The 16192-nt window shown below is 48.2% G+C and overlaps 1 protein-coding gene across 1 annotated transcript in view; it reads left to right on the forward strand.

Moving 5' to 3' along the window:
* The first annotated feature begins 3086 nt into the window (after positions 1–3086).
* The window catches only part of SLC24A3 (solute carrier family 24 member 3), an 88390-nt gene continuing 75284 nt past the window's right edge, over positions 3087–16192 (forward strand). Inside the window, exon 1 of the mRNA XM_041417118.1 lies at positions 3087–3219. The gene's annotated coding sequence lies outside the window, so the exon portion shown is untranslated. The remainder of the gene's footprint in view (positions 3220–16192) is intronic.

Here is a 16192-nt window from a genome sequence, read left to right on the forward strand (position 1 = left end):
CTGAACATAAATGTGCCTGTGAGAGCAGAGTGCAATTGGGGAACGTGGGGATGTTGTTCAGCATCGTAAGGTGGTGTTCTTCGTGCTGGGAAGCGCAGCCAGGATGAGTTTGGCTGTGTTTCTGCAGCACTGAAAGTTGTAAACTCCAGCCAGAGCCATCTGGAATAGCGCAAGGAGCTCCTGAGCTCCCACGTGGGGATCTGGGTCACACACAGAGCCTTTCCAGGAGCTCTGAGCCGTCTGATCAGTTCTTTTTTCCGCTCCACCTCATCTCCATGCTCATCAGTGGGACAGGTGAGCAGTGTTGGTGGAGAGGCTGTGCCCAGCAGGCTGCCACCCCAGCCCAGCAGGGACAGGAGCTCCCAGCAAGCCCACACTCGTGTGCTCCCTGTCTCATGGAAAGAGACTGCTCGAAATGCACCGTCTGCATTGTCTTAGTTCTGTTATGAAATGCAGAGCAGGCACAAAGACAGGGAAAAATGACTCATGTGCTTATTGTCCATGGGAATATCTCCGGGAGGAAGTGCGGGTAAAGCTCTGCAGAACCTGGGTTCTGAGTGCGTAATGTAAAACTGGTGCTGGGTAATTGGAGTTGTGGAAAATACCTTGTCCAGTGCTTGAAAAAGTAATTCTCTCACTTTGAAATATGCTATGGTACAGAACTTTGGAAAAACTCTTCATTGTACCAGAGCTTTAGAGGATGTCACGGTGTTACTTTAGTATATAAAGCCAGCAGCTAGAACATTAATAAGAAAAGTGTTCCATCTTGCTTGCCCAAAATGGCACTGTAGCTGAGGCAGGATATTTAGCAGTCTTAACCTGTGCTGAAAAAATGGAAAAAAACTCTTTGTTGTGGTTCCCATTAAAAATTATCCAATCCTGAATAACTACAGTTGAGAAAGAAAACTGTTACCTTTCTTTTTTATAAGTTTTCCTGCTTTTCCTTGGGAAGAAGTGTTTGGCCATGGTGGCGGTGGCCTGGCAGCCCTGGTGTGGAATTCTGTGGCCGAGGTGATGCCCCTGGTGCTTGTGCCTCATGCCAGCACCTAAAGCAGGGCAGGCCTTGAGCAGCCTCCACCACACCACAAGGAGACTGGTGCCAGCACATGGGGAAACCACAGGGACCCTCTTATGTGTCACTGAGTGTCCTTGTTAGCAAGGTTAAAATCTCCACATGTCCCTGTTTTCACAGGAAAATCCTTGGAAGGCCAAAGCTTTAAAAAAGGTTCATCTCTAACATCTATTTTCTATTGCTCTGTTGAGTGAAATGTGTTTAGAATGGAGATGCCCTAGGCAGGATTTTGGGCGTGGTGGGCTGCAAATTCTGCTGTGGGACAGCTGGCCCTGCTCAGGCCTGGAGGTGCCAGAGGAGAGCTTTCCCTGGTGTCAGCCACTGCGTCGAGCTCAGCCGTGGACCAAGTCCACTGCTATTTACTCTGATTCTTGTCAGTGCTGGATGTAGCCTTTATAAACACTCTTGTTGCCAAATTAAGCTTTTCCCCTTCCAAAGTCACCTTAAATGACATTCTTCTTCTTTAGCCCTCGTTTGGGGGAGTTTGCCATCCGAGAGAGGCAGAGGTTCTGCTGGACTTTGGGTGCCATGGCAGTCCCTGTGTCCTCCCTCCCTCATTACTCCATGCAGTGACACAGAGAAGCCTTGCTGGCTTGGAAAAGAGTTCCTCTGCTTTGAAAGCAGCTTGTATGTGGAACTGAAACTGCTTTGCTGAGGCTACCAGAGTGTTTGTTGTTAGGGGAGATCCTTGATGCTGCATTACAGCTTGTGCTCCTTCTTGGAAATGCAGCCTGCTTCCATCAGCTTAATCTTACTGGTGCTCACAGACTAAACTGACAGCAAATTCCAGTCTCTAACATTTGTAAAGCACGGAAAGGACAAAGTTCTTGAAGCTTCAAATGATGGCGTTTGGTTTACCAAGGTAAATGGGATTTTTTTTTTGCTTAGAAAACAGGGGTGCTTCAGGCTGCCCGTGCAGCTGTAGCTCTTCCCCCAAACATGCACCCAGATGACTCCTGTGTATCCTGAGAGATTGGTCCCAGTTACTGCTGGTGGCCTGGGATGCAGATTCCCAGGCATCCCTTTCCCAAACATTCCCTCCTAGCGTGGCATGGAGTGGCCTGAGCAGAGCATCATCTGGGCAAGGCAGACAAGTCTCAGGATGGGCAGCCCTCTCAACTGGATGTGCCAGGGAACCTAACACAAGGCTTGGGACCTGCAGAGAACCTTTTCCTTTGTCCTTAATCACCCTCTGAAGCATTGGCCCAAGATTTGAATCTCTATCCCACTGCTTTTTTGCCTGTGATCTGTTTCCAAAGTAGTGGACCAAACTGGGAATAATTCAGAAGTCCTGGTGAGAGAGCCCATGTTCTCCTTGTTGGGAAGGGGATGGAAGGATGGGAGGAAATCCCTCTCAGATGCTGTTTGATACTGGAGGGCTGCAAGGTCTCCATTGCAAGAGGGCTGATTTGGTGTGTGGGTATCTTCTGGCTTTAAAAAAAAAAAATAGACTTTTTTCTTCCTCCCTTGAATCTGAACCAGCATAAGAGGCTGACACATGAGCACGTTTGTTCAGCTGATTTTTTAGGCAGACATGGCATATCCAGGGCTGACCAGCCTTGTGCCAGGAATGTTGTAGAAATCAGCCAGCTGTCTTTGTTGACTTTGCTAAAACAGAGCTTCCCTTAGCAGCACCAAGGAAAAGCTGAAGGGGAAGCAGAGCAAGGGTTGAGTCAAAGGTAGTGAGACAAAGTACTGCCCCTCATGTTCATGGACATTTCTTGTTACTGGAGGTGTGGAAATGAGTCAGAGGCGTGCTCTGCCTTCAGTCAGATGGTGCTGGGTGGGAAAACAGATGCTCTCCTAGGATGAACTTCAGGAGCTATGGAGGAATGCACATGGTTCCCATGGGATGGGGAGCTGCTGGCAGTGTCCCGTTCCAGTGGGCTTAGAAACACTGCCCCTTTAAACCCAAGAAGCCGTGACATTTTTAAAATGCAGATGTTTTGGCTGCTTCAAGATGATCAGGAGTTGCCTTTCCTCATGTACCTGCTGCTCTTTTCCTGCAGGTTACGATGCCCTGAGCTATTCTGTGGAAAATGGTGACAAGTGGAGCGGGCGGCAGCTCCTGCAGGCGCGTGAGCAGAACGCGAGTGACGTTCCAGAGGATGGGGGGCAGCTCTACATCAGAAACTGCACTGAACCAGGTAGGAATGAAAGTTGCCTCTAGCTCCTCAGTCCTGCTGGTGGCTTCCTCACATCTCTACTGCCAGGACTCGCTTGTTTTTAAGTCTGTAAACACTGCTCTTTGCAGCAGAGCTTAGGTATCATTTCCTCAAGTGTTGGGGAGAGGAGGGGAAGGGTTTTTCTCTGTTCTTCAGGACTAATGTAGGTTACCTGCCCCAGGAGAAATTCTAACAAAACCAGTTCTGGCTGCACTTCTCTGTCTATAATTTTTCCTCTGCCATAATCCTTAATAACATTTCTGGACAGATGGATGATTATGGTCTTTTTTAGACAGCAAAGACTGGTACAAAAATTCTTCTTACTCAATTTCTGCTTGTTTGCATAATTCTGGCAGAGTGCAGACCCAGTCTCACAGCCTCACATCAGCACTGGCAGTAATATTTTCCCCCACTGTGCTCGGTACCTCAGCACCTTCTGTCTCACCATTGCAGCTGTTCTTGCTGCCCTCACCAAATAGAGTGGTCTGTAGGAAGATTTTGTTTGTGGTGTGTAGGGTTTCTCCCCACTTTTTTTCAGCAAGTAGAGCAATAATTACTGAGTACCCTGTGTTTTCTTGGGAAAGAGAAAGCAGAAATACCTAGATATGTGAAATTACTGTTTCTTGTTGAAATTGTCATGGTGTGACATTCCGTGGTAGAATGTACTGCAGAAAGGAAGTGAAAGTAACACAGTTAAGGTCCTGCCTGTGGTTTTGTCGATTTTGTTTGTGTTTGTCACAGTGCAAATGCAAATAACGTTAAGTACTGTTAAGTACTGTTGGTGTTAAGCCAGGTGGCTGTCAGAAGCATTTGGGAGTGTGACATTCCCAAAAGGCAGTGTCTGTGGGAGTTACCTGTGGAGCTGGTGGGGCTGAGGATGACCTGCAGGATGCATCAGTTCTGCTGCTCAGCAAACAAGTGAGTGAAAGAGCTGGCAGAAGGGCATGGGCACAGCAGTGACAGCGGTGCTGCCTGTGGTCCTGCAGCACGACAGAGCAATGAGGTGGTAGCTGTGCTTTCATTTCAAAATGTTTGAAAGTGTGGCCAGGAGTAGGGTGGCTGAAATCCTGGTCAGGCAGAGCTGCTGGAAGGCTCCATCCCTGGGCAGCCCAGTCCTTCCCTTGGCTGTGCTGGTGCTGGATCAGGCTCCAAATGGTGGCACAGCAGTTGAGGTTTCACCAAGCAAAGGCTGCCTTTGCCTTCTCCAAGGGCAAATCTCCAGGGAATCTGGGGCACTTCGTGGTGCTGCTGAGCATAATGCATGAGTGCTGTACAACCAGAGCTTGGGGGCCCCTTGTGATCTGGGAATCTGCAGAGCTCAAACCTCCCTAGCATCCCCACAGCGCCATGTGTGGTGGTCTTCAGGTGCTTCTCCTTCCCTTGAGCAGGTGTCAGGAGGGAAAGGCTGCCTGAAAAGGGTTTTTTTTTCCTGCTTACTTCCCAGGTGAACCTGTATAAACACCTTGCAGCTCAGCAGAAGTGGACATGGCACTTGGTGTTATAGTCTAGTTGAGTTGTTAGGGCATTGGTTGGACGCGATGATCTTAGAGGTTTCTTTCAACCTCATTATGCTGTGATTCTGATTCTGTGTTTAAGAAAGTAGTTTCACCTCACCTGCTGGTGGAGGGAAGTGGAGTACCTCCTGTTAAAATGTGCTGTGGCTTTTTGCAGTGCTTGGATTCTGTGCTGTGTTGGCAATAAACACACCTTGAGGTGCTAGAGGGGAGATCTGTGTTCTTTAGCTGCTCGGGTGATTGCAGGCTCATTTGAACGCCTGCCATGACATTTGCCAACTGCTACTTTAATTTCCTAATGGTTTATCCAATGTCCAGTATCATTTCATCATCAGAACTGCTCCAGATAGTGGGGGTTTTGCTCACTTTGCCTTTGCAACAAAAACTGTAGAAGTATTAAAGTGGAGAAATGGACTGATTCCAGCCTAAAGACCATTTTTAGGATTTTTTTTGGGGTTTTTTTACCTTTTTCTGAGAAATGCCCATCATGGGCTCTGGCCTGGTCCTGTGGCTGTTTGTGGTTGTGGTGAGTGCCTGTGGAAGCAGAGCCACAGAGCAGCCTGCTGTCTTTTGTCAGGAGCCTCTTGTCTCTTGCTGCCTGTCCTCTGAGTGTCCAGCCTTGCAGTCAGAGCTTCTTGGCCCCTTCCTCTTGGATCCTGGTGGCTTCTCATGGCAGTGTCTGCTGTCAGACAGCAGGTGCTCTTCTGGCCTCTCCTACCCATCCCCTTGTCCTTGTGGTATCCACATGAAGGTGTGTGGAACTGGAGATGGACAAAAAAAATCGGACAGTTTATTCACTGAAGTGGTGATACTGTTTAAATGAAACACTTGTGATTCTGGGCCATGTTTGACAGTTTCAGCTCATGCAAAAGATGAAGAGGAAGGAGTGAGAATTACTTGTGTCAATTCAGGCCAAGTATCATTTACTCACCCAGTCCTGTTCAGAAATGTGATTCACCCGCTGGAAGCCAAGAAAAAAGATGTTTTAAAGCTGGTTTAGTGTTGGGTCAGGTCCCTGTGCTACCAGATTCAGAACTCAAATTGCACTGGAGGAACTCCAGAGCTTGCTCTTGTTTCAGACGGGGTTCATTAGCTGCCAGAAGGTGACAGGCTCTGGGGCTGTGTCAGGGTGGGATGTCACAGGTCTGGAGGTTCAGGTTGGAGGGGGTGGCCGAGGTCCTGGTGCCAGCCCTGGTTATCTCCTCTCCAGACTGACATATGCTTCCTCTGAGGAGCTGTCATCACCTTCTTTCCTCCCCCGCTTCAGTGCTTCCACTCCCGCCTCAGAAAGGCTGAAAATAAAGTAACAGCCCTGCTTAAGTGTGCTGTTTTAAAGTCATTATCAGTAATGGCAGGAAATACTTGATTGCTGCAGGAACAAAAAGATCTCCCTGTATTCATTTAGACCCTCAGGCATGAAAGTGCTTGAATTAAACCAAAGAAGTTTTTGTGCAATTATTTTTTTTACATTTCCTCGTCTTATTTCAAAAGCAACTTTATCAATATTTCTCCTGTGAGTCATAGCTCATGGTAGTGTGATTTGTAGTGCTTGGCTGTGGAGCAGGTAACCCTTGCTGGCTACTCACTTGTGGCACTGAACCACACACCCAGACCCCCTCGGGTGGAGCTGAGCCTTCTGATCTCTTTCCTCTCTTTTGTTTATGCACCTGGTGGGCTTGATGTGGTGTGAGTTCTGCTGGGCTGTCACGCTCTGAATGAAGTCCAGAGAACTGCAGAGTTTAGAAAGGCCTTCTTCCCAAGCAAATACAGCATCCTATTCACTCTTCACATGAGTGATTTTGTGTTTTGTGTTCCTTTTTTTTTTCTTGTCCCTCCTTGAGCCTCAATCCAATTGAAAGTTGCCTTCCCTCAAGCAAAATTAATTTTATCTTAGCAAAATGAAAAGCAAAAATTTGTTCCTGCCTTGCAAGTTGCCAAACCTTGCTTTCACTTGGGGGAACGTTAAAAAAATAAATTGCTGTAAGTTTAGTAACAAAATATCCTTGAGGAATAGCAAAAAAAATGTTCTTCTCTCACTGAGCTATAAGTTTGGTGAATTTGACAGAAATTTGCTTGAACTTCTGCTTCCATACGTTGCTTCACTTCGTCAACTTCAGACCTAAAGCATCAGAAAACCAGGATGTTGGGGTTAAAACCTCAGAAATAAAACCAAAACCATGCTTGTTTCTTCTGGGTTCTTGTGCTGGCAGGGAGCTGGGCTCTCCCTTGCTGCAGCCAGGAAGGAGAGATGTCCTGGTGGTGGGGACCAGGGGCTGAGGTTTGGTGCTGGCCCCAGGGAGCTGGGGCTTGGGGAGCCAGGAGTGTCCAGACACTGGATTTGGATGTGCCCCACTTGAGAGGAATGTGCAAGGCAGCTGAGGGCTTTGGAGCTCTCCTTGCAGAGCTTCCTTTGTTAGAAACCACGGTGGGTATTTCTCCTTTTCTGTGCTGCGCTCTGCACTTGCTCGGAGCTTGGGGTTTGCCTTCTGGGCTGGGATTTTTTGTGGGACTGCTGGATTGCAGGGTCTCTCAGCAGTAAGAGGTGGGCACAAGTGTTTTCTCTGGGATTTTTCAGCCATCCAAAGGGGCAGCAGCTGTGCAGGGGAGCAGGAGCTGAGCACCATTGCTCTGGGGCAGGATGTTTCACAGCAGGGCTGTACCTGGACAGTGTGCCGAACAGAACAGCTGCTTTTGGCTGGGTACTTGAAAATCTGAATTGATCACTAAAACCATGCAGTTCCCTGTCCAAGTGTGGCTGAGTTGTGCTGCTGTGCAGGGGAGCAGGTAGCTGGGCACCATTGCTCTCGGGCAGGATGTTTCACAGCAGGACAGTGCCAAAGGGGAAGCTCAGAACAGCTGCTTTTGGCTGGGTACTTGAAAATCTGAATTGATCACTAAAACCATGCAGTTCCCTGTAAAACAGGGCCCTCTGGGCATACACGGGAGGCCAGTGGTGTTCTTTTTGCTAAAATTTTGCCAGTGTTCCCATGTGATTGTGCAACTCCAAGAGCCAGGGAGGAAAATAAGACAAAGCTTGTGAGATAAAAATCAAGAGGTGGCAGTGGTATTCCCCATTTGATCTTTGTGCAACTCCAAGAGCCAGAGCTTCAGGGAGGAAAATAACACAAAGCTTGTGAGATAAAAATCAAGAGGTGGCAGTGGTATTACCCAGTTCATCCTCAGTGTGTTCTATTGCATCAGTGGAACAAGGAGAAAGCAAACTCCAGATTCCAAAGCCAGCTTTGTCCCTACAGTGTGCAGATTGATCTATTGCATCAGTGGAACAAGGAGAAACCAGATTCCAAAGCCAGCTTTGTCCCTACAGTGTGCAGATTGATGAGAGGTGATGAGCTCCAGAGTGTCTTCCCCTGAAATCTGCTGTCAGTTTTTCCAGAATCCGTAACTGCACGTGTATCAAGCAGCTGTAATTAAACTGCTTGTTCAGGGAGAAAAATAACACAAAGCTTGTAAGATAAAAATCAAGAGGTGGCAGTGGTATTACCCATTTGATCTTCAGTGTGTTCTATTGCATCAGTGAACAAAAGAAGGAGAAAGCAAACTCCAGATTCCAAAGCCAGCTTTGTCCCTGCAGACTGAGGGGAGGTGGTGAGCTCCGGAGTGTCTTCCCCTGAAATCTGCTGTCAGTTTTTCCAGAATCCATAACTACACGTGTATCAAACAGCTGTAATTAAACTGCTTGTTCTGAGGGAAAAGAACCTTGGCTCAGCCTCCAGCGCCGCAGCGCAGCCGGGATGCGCACCTGTAGTGTGGGCAGATCTCTCAGGCTGGGACTTGTTCGCTCCATTGGCGATGCTTGTGATGAGCCTGTTCCTGTTTTAATTGTTGTTCCTGGTGGGAAATGCTGTGTTGTCACGGGCTGGCTGTGCAGGGAGGGCACGCAGAGCTCGGGGGGAAGATCGGTGTGGCACGCTGCACGGGGAGTGAGGAGCACCAAAGGTTAATTGCCTGTTGCTACCCAAGAATCATGTTCATAGTCTTGAGAAATGATGGCACGGGGGGAGGAAGAAAGGAATTATCCTTGTAGGAAAAAAGGAACAGAGCCTGTACACTTGCTGCTGCCAAAGGCACAGGAGGAGGGTATTTGAGAGTCTGTCAGAAGTGCAGCCCCATCTGCATGGTAGCTCTCCAATGGTGGAGTGGGGAAGCCCTGTGTCCTTTTTTATGATTATGTTTTCCCCTCTGGAATAACTTAAAAAACACCCAGAAATTTTCTTGGTTTTTGGATTTATTTTGGCTTTTTTCCTCCATTCCTTTTTTGTTTGTTCTTTGTATCTGGAGGAATGAGGCTTGCTTCCTTGACCTTTTAGCAAACTTGGGTTACTCTTTTGGTTATTTTGTGTTGTGGAAAAGGCAGCAGAGAGGCTTGAAATACTGAAAGGGGACCCTTGCTTCCAAATCTTTAAATGCCTTTGCATTTAAAAGGTGTTAAGCAACAAAGCATGACTTCAGACGTGAATAAATATCACATTGTGCCTCCCTGAATTGGGTTTTACTTCTCTGACACTTGAGGATGCCAGGCTGCTGCTGTGCATCACTCTGGTAATCTGAGAAGTCTTCCATGAAGCCTGTGACCTGAATTTCTAAGAAGGCAGTGAAAAAAAAAAAATTGTCAAGTCAGACTTACTCCTTTCTCTGGGAAGAAAAAGCACTTGGATTTTCACATGCTGAGCATGGAAAGCAGCGCCAGTGGAGGGTTTGGGGCTGGCAACTGGGAAGAGTCAGTGTGGTCCCCTTGTTTGGTGGCTCTGGCTGCCTCGGGACATTGCTGAGGTGCAGATGGCTGCTCACAGCTGCAATAACATTGCAGTTATTGAGTTCCAGATGTAGATGTTCTAGGCTGGCCAGATACCAGAATGGTTTACTTTTTTTTCCACACCTGAATTATTCGCCTGGTGTGATCAACACAAATTGTCCCAGTTAGCATTTGAAATATATATTGCTGCATTTTTGTAAAATGTCCCAGTTCTCCCCAGGAAAATATGTGCTGCTGTAAATTTTTGGTTGTTAAAAATTTTGGACTTGCAGTACCAAGAAATTAGGGAATGAAGTAATTTGCCTCAGTGCCTGCTGACCCCAGGCCATGTAAAATATATGATCTGTTTTTGTTGGGACAGAGTATGAGGTTCCTGATCAGATCATGTGAATGGCAGTTTCTTTCCTAAGCTGTTTGAAAGTTTCTCTATGATGCTAGAAGGGTAGATGGAGTAAGCTTGATAATGAAGGAAAACAGAGCAAGTAGTTATCAGCACATGCTTTAAATGTTGGTATGTTTATAGTATTTCACAGATCAAACATGAATGTGTGAGCAGGGGCCTCAAGCATTAACTTAAATTTCAGGGCTGAAAGCTGTTTTAGCTCTAAGATCCAGGACAAGCCTTTCTTAGAGCTCTGTTTTAAATTTGGTATTTTTGAGCTATTACTGCAAAGGAAGAAAAATAACATCTGGCCCCATGTTGCAAACTGGATTTTTGTTGCTTGTTTTTCGGTTCTTGCCAGTAGTTAGTAGTTAAAAATCAAAGGTCCAGATTTTCCACGAGTGTAAATTATTACTGGCTTCATTGACTTCATTGCATTTACACTAGATTTAAATGACCAAGAATCAAATAAAGCATCCCAAGTCAGGTTTTAATACAGTCAGGGTGGAGTTTTTATCATCTGCAATCTGCATTTTAAGCAGTGCTTAATTGTGTAGTTTTTATATACAGACACGTGCGTAAATTCACTTATGCATGCACAGAATAATGGCTTCATGTATTAATGCTGAAGCAGTTTGATTTAGTGTGCAGCAGTGGGTAAAATAAAAATATTTAATTAAAATGCCCTTTTTTTGTGGACTGCATTAAAAAGAATTCCCAGATTAGATACTGGTTGTCCATGTGTGCAGGTCCTTTGTCATTTCCCTGCTGCTCCTGTTAGAAAATGGAGAGGTGAGTGGTTTTTCTTCCCCAGAGATCCCAAAATGCCTGGTGCTGGCAGAGAGGTGAAGAGCTCCCGCTTCAGCCCAGGCTCTTCAGGGGCTCTCCTGTTGGGATCAAAGTCTTCTGTGCTGGGTGTGATGAAACCACACAGGAACAGGGATCACACCTCCAAGTCAGAGCTGTCCATGCCAGCAGGACATGCTCCAGGCACATGGGGAGAGTAACAGAAGAGGATGCCAGCTGCTTGGAATGTTCAGACCTGGCAGACCCCCCATGGTCACCAGAGTGGAGGGCACTCTGTGGATGCTCATCCAGAGATACTAGGTGGTTTTCAGATTTGGTTTTGTTTCCATCCTGAAAGCCAGGATTTTAGGATATCATCAGATACCCTAAAATTTCAGGATAGGGTCTTTTAAAAGGCTTATGCTGGTGCTTTGGAGAAAAAAGTACTGATTGTGGGGCAGCAGCTACCCCAGTACTTCGTGAGCTGTCTGGCAGCTTCTCTCTCGGGGGAACTGCTGCCCCCCAGCTCATTGTGTGCCTTTGCCAGTGCCCAAAAGTAGTGTCCAGGCAGTGCCACAGCTTTCTGTCCTCACCACTGGTCTTGGCAGTGACCCCCATGGGCACGAGCTTGGATGAGGGTCTGCCAGAAACTCTGGGTTATTTGCACAGTCGTGGTTGTGCTTCTCTGCTGGAGGGGGAAATACTTAGGAATAAACCCTTTCCTTGCTTTTATATGTATATGCATAGAAAAAAGAGAGGTGGGATGAAAAGAAGTGAGCTGTCCTGATTAGAGTGTTTGTAAGCAAGGCCAGTCCTGAGGCCGCAGCCTGGCGAACGCAAACACGGGAGCAGCGTCAGCCCAGGCACCTGCTGATGGATGGGCAGCTGCTGACAGCCTGAATGGCCACTTCTAATTAGCACTCATTAGAAGTCTCAGAAGAAAACACTGGAGAATCAGCTGCTGCCCCCATGAGCGTGAGTCCCCCGTGACCCGAGCACTGCACGCTTGGCAAGCTGCGCGGCCCAGGAGAGCATCCCGGTGATTCCCCACCCCTGCAGCTCCAGTCCCAAAGGGCTCTGAGGAATCCTGAGCCAGAGGTGTGCTGTCTTCCCATCTCTTAATTGGCAGTAGAAGGGAAGGAAAGGAGAAAGTGATCATTATTTTATGTTAAAACAGAGATAATTACCGCTATAGAATTTCACCAGGAAACAAAGCGGCAATTAATTATTCATCATCAGAACTCCAGCACAGCTCAGCAGAGTCGGGGTTCACATGTCCTGTGGGCTGGGGCACGGGGAGCCCTGGGCCTTGTCACTCTGCAGGGATGGCTCCCTTGGGAGGAGGCTGCTTTGGAGTCTCTTGGGGCTGCTGCCCACAGGAGCTAAGCCTGTTGCTCCATAAAACCTGGCTGCAAGCCGAGTGCCTTGCCTGTGCTCGTGGTAGACATGGCCATGTTGGTGTGTCACAGCATGCCTGGAGAAGGGCCCTGGCAGTGGCAGAGGTTGGCTGCTCAGGCTGGAAGAGTGTGTCTGACACTGCCTTCTGGCTCCCTGTACACCCAGTGCCGTGTTCACTGGGAAAAGTGCAAGCAAAGTGTGAGATGTGTTTGCCACTGGGATTGGGGCAGTGGACTGGGTGACACTTCCCTGGTGCACCCTCGCATCTCCCAGTTAACAAGTCAGTAACTGGTATTCCTGTATGAAATAGCTCCTTGCCTTTCATTTTCCCTGGGAATTTGTTTCCTGTACCCTGTGCGAGCCTTTGTGCTCCGCAGTAAGAGTTGCTGAGCTTTGTGCTCCTCTCAAGCTGCCTCTCGAGAGGAGGCCAGCGTGCTGAGGAAAAGGGAGGGAGGAGGGGGCATGGATTTTCTGTGAGAGGACATCAGAGCCACTCTTGAAGCGAGCAGGATCTCAAGGCTGTCTTCCAGGGCAACTGGCTGCTGCAAGGACCCTCAGTGAGGCAGGATGCTTCATGCAGGGATGCAGCGACTTTCCTGTAGCCATAGCAACAGCTGGGAGGTTTGGTGGTGTCTGCCAGCATCCCTGGGCAGGTGGGCCTGCAAGAGAGGTGTGGCTGCAAGGCCAGGCAGGGGAGTGACCCACAGCCATCCAGGTGAGCAGGGCAGGCGTGGTGAGACTGATCCACGGATCCTTTCAGGTCACCATGTTGTGTCCCCACCCCTGGCAGCCCCCAAAGCTGAGGGGTGGGCAAGGGACCAGACAGGTCAGCTCAGAGAGCAGTGGACAGGGGAGTGCAGGTGGATCCCATCCCATGAACCGTGTCTTGGAGCGAGGTTGTCGGTCTTCTGTGGATAGTGCTGAATCTCGCCCTCTCCCCCATCCCCAGGATTACCAGGATTACAGATTTAATCAGGACGCAGGAGCTGACAAAAACTTGGACTGGGAGATGGAAAGTTCCACTGAGCCACCACCGCTCGTGTGCTTGGGGGGAAGCTGGCAGAGGGGGAATGGAGCTGTTCATGCAGCCTCTGTGCTTGAATTAATTTTATGTTCTTCTTACACTTGGGTTCCTCCTTTGGACATGTCTTTCCAAACTCACATTTTCTTAGAAAAAAACCCATAATTTCCAAGCTTTTGTTGAAAGCCAGTACGTCTTCTGCCCTACCTCCACTGCATCTGTGCCGAATCGTTTGGATTGAATCTCTGTCTCCTGGGAAAGACTCACAGGGATATTTAACCCGCCCTCAGAACAGAATCAATCAGTAGGTGAGCACAGAGGAATCCAAGAGGACCAGCAGCCCACACAGCTGAGCTATGTGTTACATCATTACCATCACCTGGTGGCCAGGTTTCCCTGGAGCTCTTGCTGCTGTTTGGTGACTGCTGGAGGAGACCTTGGTGTGCAGGCAGTGTGCATCCGTGTTGTGAGCCTGGGTCTGTTTGCTCTGCAGAGCACAGCGAGTGCTCTGCCCAGCCAGGGACAGCGGAGCTGAAGACAGGATTGATGTTTCCCCTGGCAGATTTTTCCATGTAGGAAATTCCCTGCTGCTTCAAGCCTATAAATCAGCATCGGATGGCCTTTTAAGGGTGCGTGCTATCAGTCACTTTCCCATCCTATTTTGATTTTGCAGATCCATGAGATGTTCCCAGTGGAGGTGCAGACTTGCCTGCAGCCAGTGGAACTAGAGAAAGTCCTGTTGCTCTGGTTCCTTTTCCCAGCCCCTTGGATGGTGGTCCCACAGAGCCTCCCTGGGTGACACTGCTTCTGCAGGTGGAGCTGGGCTGTCACTCTGGGGGACAGGGCTGGGGCCATCCCCATCTCCCACAAACGGGGTGCTGCCAATCCTGCTGGAGCCTGGGTTAAAGCACAGCCTGTTGCCCAATTTCAGAGGGAGGAGGTTTGCAAGCAGACCAGCTTTAATTTACAGCCTTATTTTTCTACTCCCACAAGACCAGTAGAAGAAACACATACTTTGTAGTTTATCTGTAAAACTCAAAAGAACTAAGTGAACTGCTCAAAGGATATTGCTGGGAGTGATTAGTGTGTGGAAAACTGAAACAAACTGGAGCTTGTGCTTGGTGCTGGGAAGGTGACAGGCTGTGTGCCGTGCCAGGTTTGTGCTCTGTGTCGGCGGCTCTGTAGGTGCTGGAAATTGCAGAGCAGGGAGGTTCTCTGGTGTGCAGAGATTCCCCTGCTGGGCAGGACGGGCTGTGGGAAGCTCAGGAATTGTTTGGGGAAGTGTTGCCCATCTGACAAGCTGCGTGGCGCAGCAGCCAGGGCTGGGACACTCAGGCCTGTGGAAATGAGGTCATCTGATTTTTAGGGTAAACAGAAACTGCTGGGGAGGTTCTGTACGGAGCCTCAGGTGTGGCTGTCAGGGCAAATCCCTCTTTATTTCTTGACATGCTTAACAGCAGGCACAGTGGGATGGCCCTCAGAGTGCTGACACAGGCAAACACACTCTGGCGTGGCTGTACGCTGCTTCTGTGGGGGTGAAAATGCTTGCAGGAAAGGCAGATTAAATAATTTCCTCTCTTGCCTTTATTCCCTCTTTTTTTTTTTAACTCTTCTGTGTAATACTGTTTTGTTCACTCAAAATTTTTAAACAGAACAGTTTCACCTGCTTTTTAATTTTTGGGTGAAATTACTAGAGACCCTCATCTTCATGTTTCAGCATGGTGGTGCCACAGGTGATGCATCCTCTTCCCAGCCCGGAGTGTCCCCTCAGGAGGTTGGGAGCAAGCTCCAGGATCCTGCAGAAGGCTGGAACAGCTGAGGAGAAGCCTGTGCTGTTCTGTTCCAGCTCTCCTCAGGCAGTGTGTCCTGAAGTGGAGATGGAGCTGCAGTTTTTGGATTGAAACACTTTGTTTCTAACATTGGCTGCAGCAAACAAGTCTGGAGAAGCATTAAATCCTGAAGCAATTAAATGTATCGGCAAAGATTTTTTTTTTCCCCTTTTGTGAGATACTTTGCCAGCTGTTGTTTATGGAAAAAATCTCAATCTTTTTTATGAGAACTGTTTTTAGGTTTCTTTGTGTTTGGGGCTGATTTATACATTATGCATTAGCTCGGGAAGGCAAAACATTTATTTACCAGCCTGAATATTTAGAGGAAGAATAAGTGGGAGTCAGTGAAAAGCTTGTATGGATAGCTTAGCCAGAGATCCAGAAGAGCTTTCCTGGTGATAGGAATGGCCCAATTAACTTGTAAGGGAAGAGCCAGACAATAAATGGACTTTCCTCTGCCTATGTGTGGGTGACCCCTCTGCCTGCAAGGCCTTGGGCTCCATGGCCAAAGCACAAAGGCTACAGAAACCCCTCTGCTGCATGGTGGGGACTGACAGCAGCTGGGGATTTCTCTGTTTTTGGAGGTACTGCTTCATGGAGGCCGGAGAAAGAAAGGTTGGATGGTGCCTGACTGGGCTGGCTGTCTTTGGGAGGAACTGAGGAGGAGTGGAGTGGGTTTTCTTTGTTCAGGTTTGCTAAATGGTATTTTTGAGGGAGTTCTTTTATAAGGCACCGTGCTGAGATATGCACAGTTCTTTATGCTGTTCTCTTTTCTTTTTGCTTGTGAATGAAAGAATGTTGATGAGAGCTGGGGCCAAGCAGCATGCCCTTGTCTGGGATGAGGCATGCCATAGGCATTGTGCTGCTACAGATGGAGGCTCAGAGGTGATTTTATTGCTTGCTGACTGCAAAAACTTGCCACCAAATGATAGTTTATGAGAGCTGGGCTGTTTTAGGAGCAAATGGAGTAAGTGGGTTGGAGCTGTGAAGAAAACATACAATATGGGGGAAAATACACCCTTATAGTTCAGAACATCAGTTTCAGAACAAGGGGTGCCAGTGACTTCCCTGGGAGCAGGTCCTTGGCTGCCTCAGAACTTGGCAGGAAATTGTGACGTGAATTTGAACGAAATGCAGCTACCAACAAGCACCCTGAGCTGTGGGACCCACGAGCATTGCTCCTGAACACAGGAGTTGCAAACCTCCCTGAACATCACCGCTGCGGGAACGAGGGCTGACCTGTGGCAGTCA

The sequence above is a fragment of the Onychostruthus taczanowskii genome, unplaced genomic scaffold (genome assembly GCF_017590055.1).
Source record: "Onychostruthus taczanowskii isolate IOZ18803 unplaced genomic scaffold, ASM1759005v1 scaffold55, whole genome shotgun sequence".
Classification (NCBI taxonomy): Eukaryota; Metazoa; Chordata; class Aves; order Passeriformes; family Passeridae; genus Onychostruthus; species Onychostruthus taczanowskii.